This window comes from Triticum urartu, chromosome 6 (assembly GCF_003073215.2).
Source record: "Triticum urartu cultivar G1812 chromosome 6, Tu2.1, whole genome shotgun sequence".
In the NCBI taxonomy this organism is placed as follows: domain Eukaryota; kingdom Viridiplantae; phylum Streptophyta; class Magnoliopsida; order Poales; family Poaceae; genus Triticum; species Triticum urartu.
The window spans coordinates 541,912,393-541,927,604 of NC_053027.1; positions in this window are offsets into that span (position 1 = coordinate 541,912,393).

A 15,212-nucleotide genomic window follows, 5' to 3' on the forward strand; every position below is an offset into this window, starting at 1 on the left:
AAGACGTTTTAGGTCACTAAAGTAGTATGGTTGTATGCATCGCTTGATGCAGAGGCCGAGGGTAATCCTCATTTTCGAAAAGTCACTAAAGTAGTGACCTAAAACGTCTTACATTTGTTTACACAGAGGGGGTACATTTTTGACTGGGCATTTGTATAAGTCAGTCACATTTGTTATTAGAAGAATATTGACATGTCTGTAACTCAATTCCAAACTTATGAATGCAGCCCTCCTGACCAAGTAGATCTGTAAGCTATCGTAGATGCTAAGGGGCTTTGGGCTGACCTCCTAAAAGCGAAATATTGCCTCCACGAAGCCACGAATCCTTTTTTGAGTCTAAGGCTCATGGGTCACCGTTCTGGAACGGGATCCAGACAGTGAAACCAGCCTTTGCCCCAGGGGCCAAATTCGAGGTTAAAAATGGGAAGTTGGTTTGTTTTTGGTTTGATTCTTAATTAGATCGGTCTAGATCCGATTTAAAAGATTTCGGTCTGTTTCTCTTGTGGTAACCCCCGACCTTTTGGTGGCCGAGGCCCTTCGCTCTCCCCCTCCATACATTGTGTCCCAATGTGCATTTACACCTGATGAAAGCACCAGGTGGAATGTGTTGTGCGGTAGGTTTGCCCACATTACCCTTTTTAATGTCACGGATTCGGTGTCTTGGCACCTCACTGCCTCCCGCCAATTCTCAGTCAAGTCGCTGGACGCTAAGCTAACCAAGGGTCCTACGCTGGACGTAGCTAGGGGCCTATGGGAAGCCAGAGTGCCGCTCAAACTCGAAATCTTTCTATGGCAAATGTTTAGGAATAAACTTTCGACCTCTAACAACGTTGCCAAACGGAATGGCTCTTCCGACGGCAACTGTGCTATATATGCCAGCATGGAAGACGCCAACCATGCTTTCTTTCGATGCCCACTTGCATGCTTTGCCTGGGGCACCGTCAAGGAAGCAGTGGGTATGAGTTGGAAGCCTTTGTCTGGAGCTGAACTCTTGGCGATCCTATCTTCGTGGATCTTTTAAGCTTGTTATGTGGCGCTGCGTTGGGGCGCTATTGCAGCCGCTTTGGCATATTTGTAACAAGGTTGCCATTGATCTATAATTCCAGCTCATCCGACCGATTTCCCTTCTTTTTTTGCCGGGGGAGGGGGGCGATTGCCCTTCAATGCACTATCTTCTTGCAGTAATGGCTGTCGTTGGGGAATCATCGAGATGCTCAAGGGATCCAGCTGGCAATAAAAAAGCTTCGTCAAATCCACTCCATTGCCAGGGCATTGAACGTTGCGACATAGGACATTCTGTCTTTCGCTGATTCCCCGAGCTTGGTGATCTTCCTTTGTTGATGGTGCCCTGTAACCTTACATGACTTATCTCCTCGTTTCACCTAGACTTGTTCATGTCTTTTATGTTGTTGGACGAGGTTATTTGTACTCTGCCTTAGTGGGCTTTATTAATTTAAAGATGGACGATTGCTTACATCTTTGTTTTAAAATACATGTTATTAAACTGCTTAACAGAATCATATGTTTTCTTAGAAGGTTTGATGCTTGCACAACATATTAGCGGCTATTCATTTACTACATGCAGGTTGTCAACGATGAAGGATGTTAGCCATATATGATGATTGGGATATCATGTGGACTGGATTCGATATGGTTTCAATTGAGTATTGTAATAGAGAGGTCAATGTGGCGGCACATGAACTTGGTATGAATTTTCTTTCTTTGCGTAATTCTTGTTTTTGAGATGTTAATCCCCTGAGTTTCATTCTGGAGTGTCTCATGAGAGATGTAACTGTTTTCTCTAACTAATAAAGCTCGGTGAATGGCTTTGCCTAAAGAACCACTTACTACACACTTTATATTATGGCGCATAGCACAGTGCCCTTTTACTTTGGTCACCTTTAGGATTCATTCATATGATTTATTTGCTGCAACTATTACTAATCAATTGAACTAATGATCAGATTTTTTTTCTTTCAAATTGCAGGATGGCCCACCAATGTCCGCTTATTGAGGGCCACTTGTAATACCATGAACGGTGTATCAAAGAGGAGGGGGGGTATTTGATTGTTTCCACTATTGTGTATTGGAATCCAAGTTGTTAGGCTCCAACTGCAAGAGTTTGTAGCTTATAGGCAAGTTTCCCTCAATTGAGACCAATGTTTTAGTCCTTAAAGATAACACTTCTAGTATCAACCGGAAATCACTACAAACCATACTAAGGGCATCTCTAGCAGATCCCTTTCCTAAAAGTCCAAATCTTCTCCCTATCCCATTTTTCTAAAAAAATTTAGGGAAATGACATTTTCTCATCTAGCATATCCCCTATAACTTAAGGGAATCGTTTCCATATGGCGCGCCGGCGGAACTTTGCATCGGTCCTGTCCACGCGCGCTCCACCCCAACCATCCACTAAGTGACACGTAGGATGTGGACCATTCATCGCTGCTTTTCTTCAACCTCCTGCTGATCTCGCCCCATCCCCGTCTCTGAGCTCCCGCGGATCTTGCCCCATCCTCTCTCCTGCCTCCATCATTGCAGCGTGCAACACCGACGCCCGCATCTCCTGCCTCCATCGCTCCAGCTCGTGAGTAGCTCGCCGCTGGCCATGAAAGATCAAAATCCATGCCGGCCATGGATGTAGATCTCACCCCGCCACGCTTGCAGCCCCGCTCGCCATTGGATGTAGCAAGGTCGTTGACCAATCCCATTCCTGTCGGTTTGTAACTCCCCACGAGCCTCATGCTTCTACCTCGCCGCTGATACGTCCATTTTACATCATGCTTTTATATCGATATTTATTGCATTATGGGTTGTTATTACACATTATGTCAGAATACTTATGCCTATTCTCTCTTATTTTACAAGGTTTACATAAAGAGGGAGAATGCCGGCAGCTGGGATTCTCGGCTGGAAAAGGAGCAAATATTGGAGACCTATTCTGCACAGCTCCAAAAGTCCTGAAACTTCACGAAAGACATTTCCAGAATATATAAAAAATATTGAGCGCAAGAAGTTCACCAGGGGGGCCACACCCTGCCCACGAGGGTGGGGGGCGCGCCCTACCCCCCTGGGCGCGCCCCCTACCTCGTGGGCCCCCTGGTGGCCCTCCGATGGCCATCTTCTGCTATATGAAGTCTTTCGATGGGAAAAAAATCAGAAGCCATCTTCTTGGACGAAACTCCACCTCCACGAGGCGGAATCTTGGCGGAACCAATCTAGGGCTCCGGCGGAGCTGTTCTGCCGGGGAAACTTCCCTCCGGGAGGGGGAAATCATCGCCATCACCAACGCTCCTCTCATCGGGAGAGGGCAATCACCATCAACATCTTCACCAGCACCATCTCCTCTCAAAACCCTAGTTCATCTCTTGTATCCAATTCTTGTCTCCAAGTCCGGGATTGGTACTAGTAGGTTGCTAGTAGTGTTAATTACCCCTTGTAGTTGATGCTAGTTGGTTTATTTGGTGGAAGATCATACGTTCAGATCCTTTATGCATATTAATAGCCCTCTGATTATGAACATGAATATGCTTTGTGAGTAGTTACGTTTGTTCCTGAGGACATGGGAGAAGTCTTGCTATTAGTAGTAATGTGAATTTGGTATTCGTTCGATATTTTGATGAGATGTATGTTGTCTCTCCTCTAGTGGTGTTATGTGAACGTCGACTACGTAACACTTCACCATTATTTGGGCCTAGAGGAAGGCATTGGGAAGTAATAAGTAGATGATGGGTTGCTAGAGTGACAGAAACTTAAACCCTAGTTTATGCGTTGCTTCGTAAGGGGCTGATTTGGATCCATATGTTTCATGCTATGGTTAGGTTTACCTTAATACTTTTGTTGTAGTTGCAGATGCTTGCAATAGAGGTTAATCATAAGTGGGATGCTTGTCCAAGTAAGGGCAGTACCCAAGCACCGGTCCACCCACATACCAAATTATCAAAGTACCGAACGCGAATCATATGAACGTGATGAAAACTAGCTTGACGATATTCCCATGTGTCCTCGGGAGCGCTTTACATCATATAAGAGTTTGTCTAGGCTTGTCCTTTGCTACAAAAAGTATTGGGCCACCTTTCTGCACTTTATTTACTTTTGTTACTTGTTGCTCGTTACAAATTATCCTATCACAAAACTATCTGTTACCACTTATTTCAGTACTTGCATGCAGAGAATACCTTGCTGGAAACCGCTTATCATTTCCTTCTGTTCCTCGTTGGGTTTGACACTCTTACTTATCGAAAGGACTACGATAGATCTCCTATACTTGTGGGTCATCAAGACTCTTTTCTGGCGCCGTTGCCGGGGAGTGAAGCGCCTTTGGTAGGTGGAATTTGGTAAGGAAAATTTATATAGTATGCTGAAATTTACTGCCACTTGTTACTATGGAAATTAATCCTCTGAGGGGCTTGTTCGGGTTATCTTCACCCCGACCAGTAGAGCAAATAGTTGCTCCTCAACCTACTGAACCTACTGAAAATGAAAATGTTCCTTTTGAAATTCCTTCGGGTATGATTGAAAAACTGCTAGCTAATCCTTTTGCAGGAGACGGAACAATGCATCCTGATGAGCACCTAATATATGTGGATGAAGTTTGTGGATTATTTCAGCTTGCAGGTGCACCTGGAGATGTTGTTAAGAAGAAGGTCTTCCCTTTATCTTTGAAGGAAGATGCATTGACATGGTATAGGCTATGTGATGATATGGGATCATGGAACTACAAACGATTGAAATAGGAATTTCATCAGAAGTTTTATCCTATGCATCTTGTTCATCATGATCGCAATTATATGTATAATTTTTGGCCTCGCAAAGGAGAAAGCATCGCTCAAGCTTGGGAAGGCTTAAATCAATGTTATATTCATGCCCCAATCATGAGCTCTCGAGAGACATGATTATTCAAAATTTATATGCTCGGCTTTCTGACAACAATCGCACCATGCTCGATACTTCTTGTGCTGGCTCTTTTATGAAGAAGACTATTGAATTCAAATGGGATTTATTGGAAAGAATTAAACGCAACTCTGAAGATTGGGACCTCGACGAAGGTAAGGAGTCAGGTATGACACCTAAGTTTGATTTTGTTAAATCTTTTAAGGATACCAATGTTTTCCGTAAATTTAGTACTAAATATGGACTTGACTCTAAGATAGTAGCTTCTTTCTGTGAATCTTTTGCTACTTATGTTGACCTCCCCGAGGAGAAGTGGTTGATGCACCTATTAAAGTTGAAGAAAAGATTATTACTTATAACGATCCTATTGTTCCTACTTCTTATGTTGAGAAACCACCTTTCCCTGTTAGGATAAAGGATCATGCTAAAGCTTCAACCGTGGTTCGTAAAAGCAATACTAAAACTTATACACCTTCTGAGCAAATCAAAGTTGAACCTGATATTGCTATTGTTAAAGATATCTTGTCTGATAATATTGATGGGCATGTTATTCATTTCCTTGATGAGACTGCTAGAATTGCTAAACCTTGTGCTAAAGATAAAAACAGATCTGTGGTAGGCATGCCTATTATTTCTGTTAAAATAGGAGATCATTGTTATCATGGCTTATGTGATATGGGTGCTAGTGCTAGTGCAATACCTTACGCCTTATACAAAGAAATTATGCATTATATTGCACCTGCTGAGATAGAAGATATTGATATCACAATTAAACTTTCCAATAGAGATATTATTTCACCTATGGGAATTGTTAGAGATGTTGAAGTCTTGTGTGGGAAAACTAAATATCCTGCTGATTTTCTTGTTCTTGGTTCCCCACAAGATAGCTTTTGTCCCATTATATTTGGTAGACCATTCTTAAACACTGTTAATGCTAAGATAGATTGCAAAAGGGATGTTAATATCAGTTTAGATGATATGTCTCATGAATTTATTTCTCTAAATTTAGTAGACAACACCGTGAAGAAGAATTACCTAGTAAGGATGAAATTATTGGTCTTGCTTCTATTGTCGTACCTCCTAGTGGTCCTTTAGAACAATATTTGCTAAACCATGAAAATGATATGTTTATGAATGAAAGAAGAGAAATAGATGAAGTATTCTTTAAACAGGAACCTATTCTGAAACACAATTTGCCTGTTGAAATCCTAGCGGATCCTCCTCCACCCAAGGGTGATCCCGTGTTTGAGCTCAAACTGTTGCCTGATACTCTTAAATATGCTTATCTAGATGAGAAAAAGATATATCCTGTTATTATTAGTGCTAACCTTTCAGAGCATGAGGAAGAGAGATTATTGAAAACTCTGAAGAAGCACCGTGCTGCTATTGGGTATACTCTTGATGATCTTAAGGGCATTATTCCCACTCTATGTCAACATAAAATAAATTTGGAAGAAGATGCTAAACCAGTTCGTGATCATCAACGACGGCTGAATCCTAAAATGAAAGAAGTGGTAAGAAAGGAAATACTAAAGCTCCTTGAGGCAGGTATAATCTATCCCGTTGCTGATAGTCAGTGGGTAAGTCCCGTCCATTGTGTCCCTAGAAGGGAGGTATTACTGTCGTTCCTAATGATAAAGATGAATTGATTCCTCAAAGAATTATTACAGGTTATAGGATGGTAATTGATTTCCGCAAATTAAATAAGGCCACTAAAAAGGATCATTACCCCTTACCTTTTATCGATCAAATGCTAGAAAGATTATCCAAACATACACATTTTTGCTTTCTAGATGGTTATTCTGGTTTCTCTCAAATACCTGTGTTAGCCAAGGATCAATCAAAGACTACTTTTACCTGCCCTTTTGGTACTTTTGCTTATATACGTATGCCTTTTGGTTTATGTAATGCACCTGCTACCTTTCGAGTGCTAAGCTAATGGAATGGGTCATGTCAATCACATCATTCTTCTAATGATGTGATCCCGTTAATCAAATAACAACTCTTTTGTTCATGGTTAGGAAACATAACCATCTTCGATTAACGAGCTAGTCAAGTAGAGGCATACTAGTGACACTTTGTTTGTCTATGTATTCACACATGTATTGTGTTTCCGGTTAATACAATTCTAGCATGAATAATAAACATTTATCATGATATAAGGAAATAAATAATAACTTTATTATTGCCTCTAGGGCATATTTCCTTCAGTCTCCCACTTGCACTAGAGTCAATAATCTAGTTCACATCGCCATGTGATTCAACACTAATAGTTCACATCACCATGTGATTAACACCCATAGTTCACATCGTCATGTGACCTATACCCAAAGGGTTTACTAGAGTCAATAATCTAGTTCACATCGTTTATGTGATTAACACCCAAAGAGTACTAAGGTGTGATCATGTTTTGCTTGTGAGATAATATTAGTCAACGGGTCTGTCACATACATATCCGTAAGTATTTTGCAAATTCTATGTCTACAATGCTCTGCACGGAGCTACTCTAGCTAATTGCTCCCACTTTCAATATGTATCTAGATCGAGACTTAGAGTCATCCAGATCTGTGTCAAAACTTGCATCGACGTAACTTTTTACGATGAACCTTTTTTCACCTCCATAATTGAGAAATATTTCCTTATTCCACTAAGGCACTAAGGATAATTTTGACCGCTATCCAGTAATCTACTCTTAGATCACTATTGTACTCCCTTGCTTAACACAGTGTAGGGTATACAATAGATCTGGTACACAACATGGCATACTTTATAGAACCTATGGCTGAGGCATAGGGAATGACTTTCATTCTCTTTCTATCTTCTGCCGTGGTCGGGCTTTGAGTCTTACTCAATTTCACACCTTGTAACACAGCCAAGAACTCTTTCTTTATCTGTTCCATTTTTGAACTACTTCAAAATATTGTCAAGGTATGTACTCATTGAAAAAACTTATCAAGCGTCTTGATCTATCTCTATATATCTTGATGCTTAATATGTAAGCAGCTTTACCGAGGTATTTCTTTGAAAAACTTCTTTCAAAATACTCCTTTATGCTTTGCAGAATAATTCTACATTATTTCCGATCAACAATATGTCATTCACATATACTTATCAGAAATGCTGTAGTGCTCCCACTCACTTTCTTGTAAATACAGGCTTCACCGCAAGTCTGTATAAAACTATGTGCTTTGATCATACTATCAAAGCGTTTATTCCAACTCCGAGAGGCTTGCACCAGTCCATAAATGGATCGCTGGAGCTTGCACACTTTGTTAGCTCCTTTTGGATCGACAAAACCTTCCGGCTGCATCATATACAACTCTTCTTCCAGAAATCCATTCAGGAATGCGGTTTTGACATCCATTTGCTGGATTTCATAAAATGCGGCAATTGCTAACATGATTCAGATAGACTTAAGCATAGATACAAGTGAGAAACTCTCATCATAGTCAAAACCTTGAACTTGTCGAAAACCTTTTTGCGACAATTCTAGCTTTGTAGATAGTAACACTACTATCAGCGTCCGTCTTCCTCTTGAAGATCCATTTAATCTCAATGGCTCGCCGATCATTGGGAAAGTCAATCAAAGTCCATACTTTGTTCTCATACATGGATCTCATCTCAGATTTCATGGCCTCAAGCCATTTCACGGAATCTGGGCTTACCATCGCTTCCTCATAATTCGTAGGCTCGTCATGGTCAAGTAACATGACCTCCAGAACTGGATTACCGTACCACTCTGGTGCGGATCTCACTCTCGTTTACCTACGAGGTTCGGTAGTAACTTGATCTGAAGTTACATGATCATCATCATTAGCTTCCTCACTAATCGGTCTAGTAGTCACAGGAACAGATTTCTGTGATGAACTACTTTCCAATAAGGGAGCAGGTACAGTTACCTCATCAAGTTCTACTTTCCTCCCACTCACTTCTTTCGAGAGAAACTCCTTCTCTAGAAAGGATCCATTCTCAGCAAAGAATATCTTGCCTTCGAATCTGTGATAGAAGGTGTACCCAACAATTTCTTTTGGGTATCCTATGAAGACGCACTTCTCCGATTTGGGTTTGAGCTTATCAGGTTGAAACATTTTCACATAAGCATTGCAACCTCAAACTTTAAGAAACGACAACTTTGGTTTCTTGCCAAACCACAGTTCAGATTGTGTCGTCTCAACGGACTTAGATGGTGACTTAGATGGTGCCCTTTTAAACGTGAATGCAGCTGTCTTTAATGCATAACCCCAAAACGATATTGGTAGATTGGTAAGAGACGTCATAGATCGCACCATATCTAATAAAGTATGGTTATGACGTTCAGACACACCATTATGCTGTGGTGTTCCAGGTGGCGTGAGTAGTGAAACTATTTCACGTTGTTTTTAACTAAAGGCCAAACTCGTAACTCAAATATTTTACTTCTGCGATCATATCGTAGAAACTTTCATTTTTGTTACGATGATTCTCCACTTCACTCTGAAATTCTTTGAACTTTTCAAATGTTTCAGACTTGTGTTTCATCAAGTAGATATACTCATATCTGCTCAAATCATCTGTGAAGATCAGAAAATAATGATACCTGCCACGAGCCTCAATATTCATCGGACCACATACATCAGTATGTATGATTTCCAACAAATCTGTTGCTCGCTCCATTGTACTGGAGGACGGAGTCTTAGTCATCTTGCCCATGAGGCATGGTTCGCTAGCATCAACTGATTCATAATCAAGTGATTCCAAAAGCCCATCAGTATGGATTTTCTTCATGCGCTTTACACCAATATGACCTAAACGGCAGTGCCACAAATAAATTGCACCATCATTATTAACTTTGCATCTTTTGGTTTCAATATTATGAATATGTGTATCACTATGATCGAGATCCAACGAACCATTTTCATTGGGTGTGTAACCATATAAGGTTTTATTCATGTAAACAGTGTTGGGGAACGTAGTAATTTCAAAAAAATTCCTACGCACACGCAAGATCATGGTGATGCATAGCAACGAGAGTGGAGAGTGTTGTGTACGTACCCTCGTAGACCGAAGCGGAAGCGTTGACGCAACATAGAGGAAGTAGTCGTACGTCTTCCCAGTCCAACCGATCCAAGCACCGTTACTCCGGCACCTTCGAGTTCTTGGCACACGTTCAGCTCGATGACGCACCCCGGGCTCCGATCCAGCAAAGCTTTGGGGAGGAGTTCCGTCAGCACGACGGCGTGGTGACGATCTTGATGTTCAACCGTCGCAGAGCTTCGCCTAAGCACCGCTACAATATGACCGAGGTGGAATATGGTGGAGGGGGGCACCGCACACGGCTAAGGAATGATCACGAAGATCAACTTGTGTCTAGAGGTGCCCCCTTGCCCCCGTATATAAAGGAGCAAGGGGGAGGGGGCGGCCGGCCTAGGAGGGGGCGCGCCAAGGTGAGTCCTACTCCCACCGGGAGTAGGACTCCCTCCTTCCTTGCTGGAATAGGAGAAGGGGAAAGAGGGGGAGAGAAAGAAGGAAAAGGGGGCTGCGCCCCTTGTCCACGGACCAGAGGGGGGGGCAGGCCTCCTTCCTTTTGGCCTCTCTCCTCTATTCCCGTATGGCCCAATAAGGCCCATATACTCCCCGGCAAATTCCCGTAACTCTCCGGTACTCCGAAAAATACCCAGATCACTCGGAACCTTTCCGATGTCCGAATATAGTTGTCCAATATATCGATCTTTACGTCTCGACCATTTCGAGACTCCTCGTCATGTCTCCGATCCCATCCGGGACTCCGAACTCCTTCGGTACATCAAAACTCATAAAATCATAATATAACTGTCATCAAAACCTTAAGCGTGCGGACCCTACGGTTCGAGAACAATGTAGACATGACCGAGACACGTCTCCAGTCAATAACCAATAGCGGAACCTGGATGCTCATATTGGCTCCCACATATTCTATGAAGATTTTTATTGGTCAGACCACATAACAACATACGTTGTTCCCTTTGTCATCGGTATGTTACTTGCCCGAGATTCGATCGTCGGTATCTTAATACCTAGTTCAATCTCGTTACCGGCAAGTCTCTTTACTCGTTCCGTAATACATCATCTCACAACTAACTCATTAGTTGCAATGCTTGCAAGGCTTATGTGATGTGCATTACCGAGAGGGCCCAGAGATACCTCTCCGACAATCGGAGTGACAAATCCTAATCTCGAAATACGCCAACCCAACATGTACCTTTGGAGACACCTGTAGAACACCTTTATAATCACCCAGTTGTGTTGTGACGTTTGGTAGCACACAAAGTGTTCCTCCGGCAAACGGAAGTTGCATAATCTCATAGTCATAGGAACATGTATAAGTCATGAAGAAAGCAATAGCAACATACTAAACGATCGGGTGCTAAGCTAATGGAATGGGTCATGTCAATCACATCATTCTTCTAATGATGTGATCCCGTTAATCAAATAACAACTCTTTTGTTCATGGTTAGGAAACATAACCATCTTCGATTAACGAGCTAGTCAAGTAGAGGCATACTAGTGACACTCTGTTTGTCTATGTATTCACACATGTATTATGTTTCCGGTTAATACAATTCTAGCATGAATAATAAACATTTATCATGATATAAGGAAATAAATAATAACTTTATTATTGCCTCTAGGGCATATTTCCTTCAGTCTCCCACTTGCACTAGAGTCAATAATCTAGTTCACATCGCCATGTGATTCAACACTAAGAGTTCACATCACCATGTGATTAACACCCATAGTTCACATCGTCATGTGACCTATACCCAAAGGGTTTACTAGAGTCAATAATCTAGTTCACATCATTTATGTGATTAACACCCAAAGAGTACTAAGGTGTGATCATGTTTTTCCTGTGAGAGAAGTTTAGTCAACGGGTCTGCCATATTCAGATCCGTAAGTATTTTGCAATTTTCTATGTCTACAATGCTCTGCACGGAGCTACTTTAGCTAATTGCTCCGACTTTCAATATGTATCCAGATGAAGACTAAGAGTCATCCGGATCAGTGCCAAAACTTGTATCGACGTAACCTTTTTACGACGAACCTTTTGTCACCTCCATAATCGAGAAACATATCCTTATTCCACCAAGGATAATTTTGACCGTTGTCCAGTGATCTACTCCAAGATCACTATTATACTCCCTTGCCAAAATTAGTGTAGGGTATACAATAGGTCTGGTACACAGTATGGCATACTTTATAGAACCTATGGCCAAGGCATAGGGAATGATTTTCATTCTCATTCTATTTTCTGCCATGGTCGGGCTTTGAGTCTTACTCAACTTCACACCTTGTAACACAGGCAAGAATTCTTTCTTTGACTGTTCCATTTTGAACTACTTCAAAATCTTGTCAAGGTATGTACTCATTGAAAAAACTTATCAAGCGTCTTGATCTATCTCTATAGATCTTGATGCTCAATATGTAAGCAGCTTCACCGAGGTCTTTCTTTGAAAAACTTCTTTCAAAACACTCCTTTATGCTTTGCAGAATAATTCTACATTATTTCTGATCAACAATATGTCATTCACATATACTTATCAGAAATGCTGTAGTGCTCCCACTCACTTTCTTGTAAATACAGGCTTCACCGCAAGTCTGTATAAAACTATATGCTTTGATCAACTTATCAAAACATATATTCCAACTCCGAGATGCTTGCACCAGTCCATAGATGGATCGCTGGAGCTTGCATATTTTGTTAGCACCTTTAGGATTGACAAAACCTTCTGATTGCATCATATACAACTCTTCTTTAAATCCATCAAGGAATGTAGTTTTGTTTATCCATTTGCCAGATTTCATAAAAATGCGGCAATTGCTAACATGATTTGAACAGACTTAGCATCGCTACGATTGAGAAAATTTCATCGTAGTCAACACCTTGAACTTTGTCAAAAACCTTTTTCGACAAGTCTAGCTTTGTAGATAGTAACACTACTATCAGCGTCCGTCTTCCTCTTGAAGATCCATTCATTTTCTATGGCTTGCCGATCATCGGGCAAATCCATCAAAGTCCATACTTTGTTCTCATACATGGATCATATCTCAGATTTCATGGCCTCAAACCATTTCGCGGAGTCTGGGCTCATCATCGCTTCCTCATAGTTCGCAAGTTCGTCATGGTCTAGTAACATGACTTCCAGAACAGGATTACCGTACCACTCTGGTGCGGATCTCACTCTGGTTTACCTACGAGATTCGGTAGTAACTTGATCTGAACTTACATGATCATCATCATTAGCTTCCTCACTAATTGGTGTAGTAGTCACAAGAACATATTTCTGTGATGAACTACTTTCCAATAAGGGAGAAGGTACAATTACCTTATCAAGTTTTCTACTTTCCTCCCACTCACTTCTTTCGAGAGAAACTCCTTCTCTAGAAAGTTTCTGAATTTAGCAAAAAAAGTCTTGCCTTCGGATCTGTGATAGAAGGTGTATCCAATAGTTTCCTTTCGATATCCTATGAAGACGCACTTCTCCGATTTAGGTTTGAGCTTATCAAGTTGAAACTTTTTCAGATAAGCATTGCAACCTCAAACTTTAAGAAACGACAGCTTAGGTTTCTTGCTAAACCATAGTTCATACGGTGTCATCTCAAACGGATTTTAGATGGTGCCCTATTTAACGTGAATGTAGCTGTCTCTAATGCATAACCCCAAAACAATAGCGGTAAATCTGTAAGAGATATCATAGATCGCACCATATCAAATAAAGTACGATTACGATGTTCGAACACACCATTACACTGTGGTGTTCCAGGTGGCGTGAGTAGTGAAACTATTTCACATTGTTTTAACTGAAGACCAAACTCGTAATTCAAATACTCTTCTCCACGATCAGATCGTAGAAACTTTATTTTCTTGTTACGATGATTTTCCACTTCACTCTGAAATTCTTTGAACTTTTCAAATGTTTCAGACTTATGTTTCATCAAGTAGATATACTCACATCTGCTCAAATTATCTGTGAAGGTCAGAAAATAACGATACCTGCCGCGAGCCTCAACACTCATCGGATCACATACATCAGTATGTATTATTTCCAATAAGTCAGTTGCTCACTCCATTGTTCCGGAGAACAGAGTCTTAGTCATCTTGCCCATAAGGCATGGTTCGCAAGCATCAAGTGATTCATAATCAAGTGATTCCAAAATCCCATCAGCATGGAGTTTCTTCATGCGCTTTACACCAATATGACCTAAACGGCAGTGCAACAAATAAGTTGCACTATCATCATTAACTTTGCATCTTTTGTCTTCAATATTATGAATATGTGTATCACTACGATCGAGATCCAATGAACCATTTTCATTGGGTGTGTAACCATATAAGGTTTTATTCATGTAAACAGAACAACAATTATTCTCTAACTTAAATGAATAACCGTATTGCAATAAACATGATCAAATCATATTCATGCTCAACGCAAACACCAAATAACACTTATTTAGGTTCAACACTAATCCCGAAAGTATAGGGAGTGTGCGATGATGATCATATCAATCTTGGAACTACTTCCAACACACATCGTCACTTCACCCTTAACTAGTTTCTGTTCATTCTGCAACTCCCATTTCGAGTTACTACTCTTAGCAACTGAACCAGTATCAAATGACGAGGGGTTGCTACGAACACTAGTAAAATACACATTAATAATCTGTATATCAAATATACCTTTGTTCACTTTTCCATCCTTCTTATCCGCCAAATACTTGGGGCAGTTCCGCTTCCAGTGAACAGTCCCTTTGAAGTAGAAGCACTTAGTCTCAGGCTTAGGACCAGACTTGGGCTTCTTCACTTGGTCAGCAACTTGCTTGCCGTTCTTCTTGAAGTTCCCCTTCTTCCCTTTGCCCTTTTATTGAAACTAGTGGTCTTGTCTACCATCAACACTTGATGCTCTTTCTTGATTTCTACCTTCATCAATTTCATCATCATGAAAAGCTCGGGAGTCGTTTTCGTCATCCCTTGCATACTATAGTTCATCACGAAGTTCTACTAACTTGGTGATGGTGACTAGAGAATTCTGTCAATCACTATCTTATCTGGAAGATTAACTCCCACTTGATTCAAGCGATTGTAGTACCCAGACAATCTGAGCACATGCTCACTAGTTGAGCGATTCTTCTCCATCTTTTGGCTATAGAACTTGTTGGAGACTTCATATCTCTCAACTCGGGTATTTGCTTGAAATATTAACTTCAACTCCTGGAACATCTCATATGGTCCATGACGTTCAAAACGTCTTTTGAAGTCCCGATTCTAAGCCGTTAAGCATGGTGCACTAAACTATTAAGTAGTC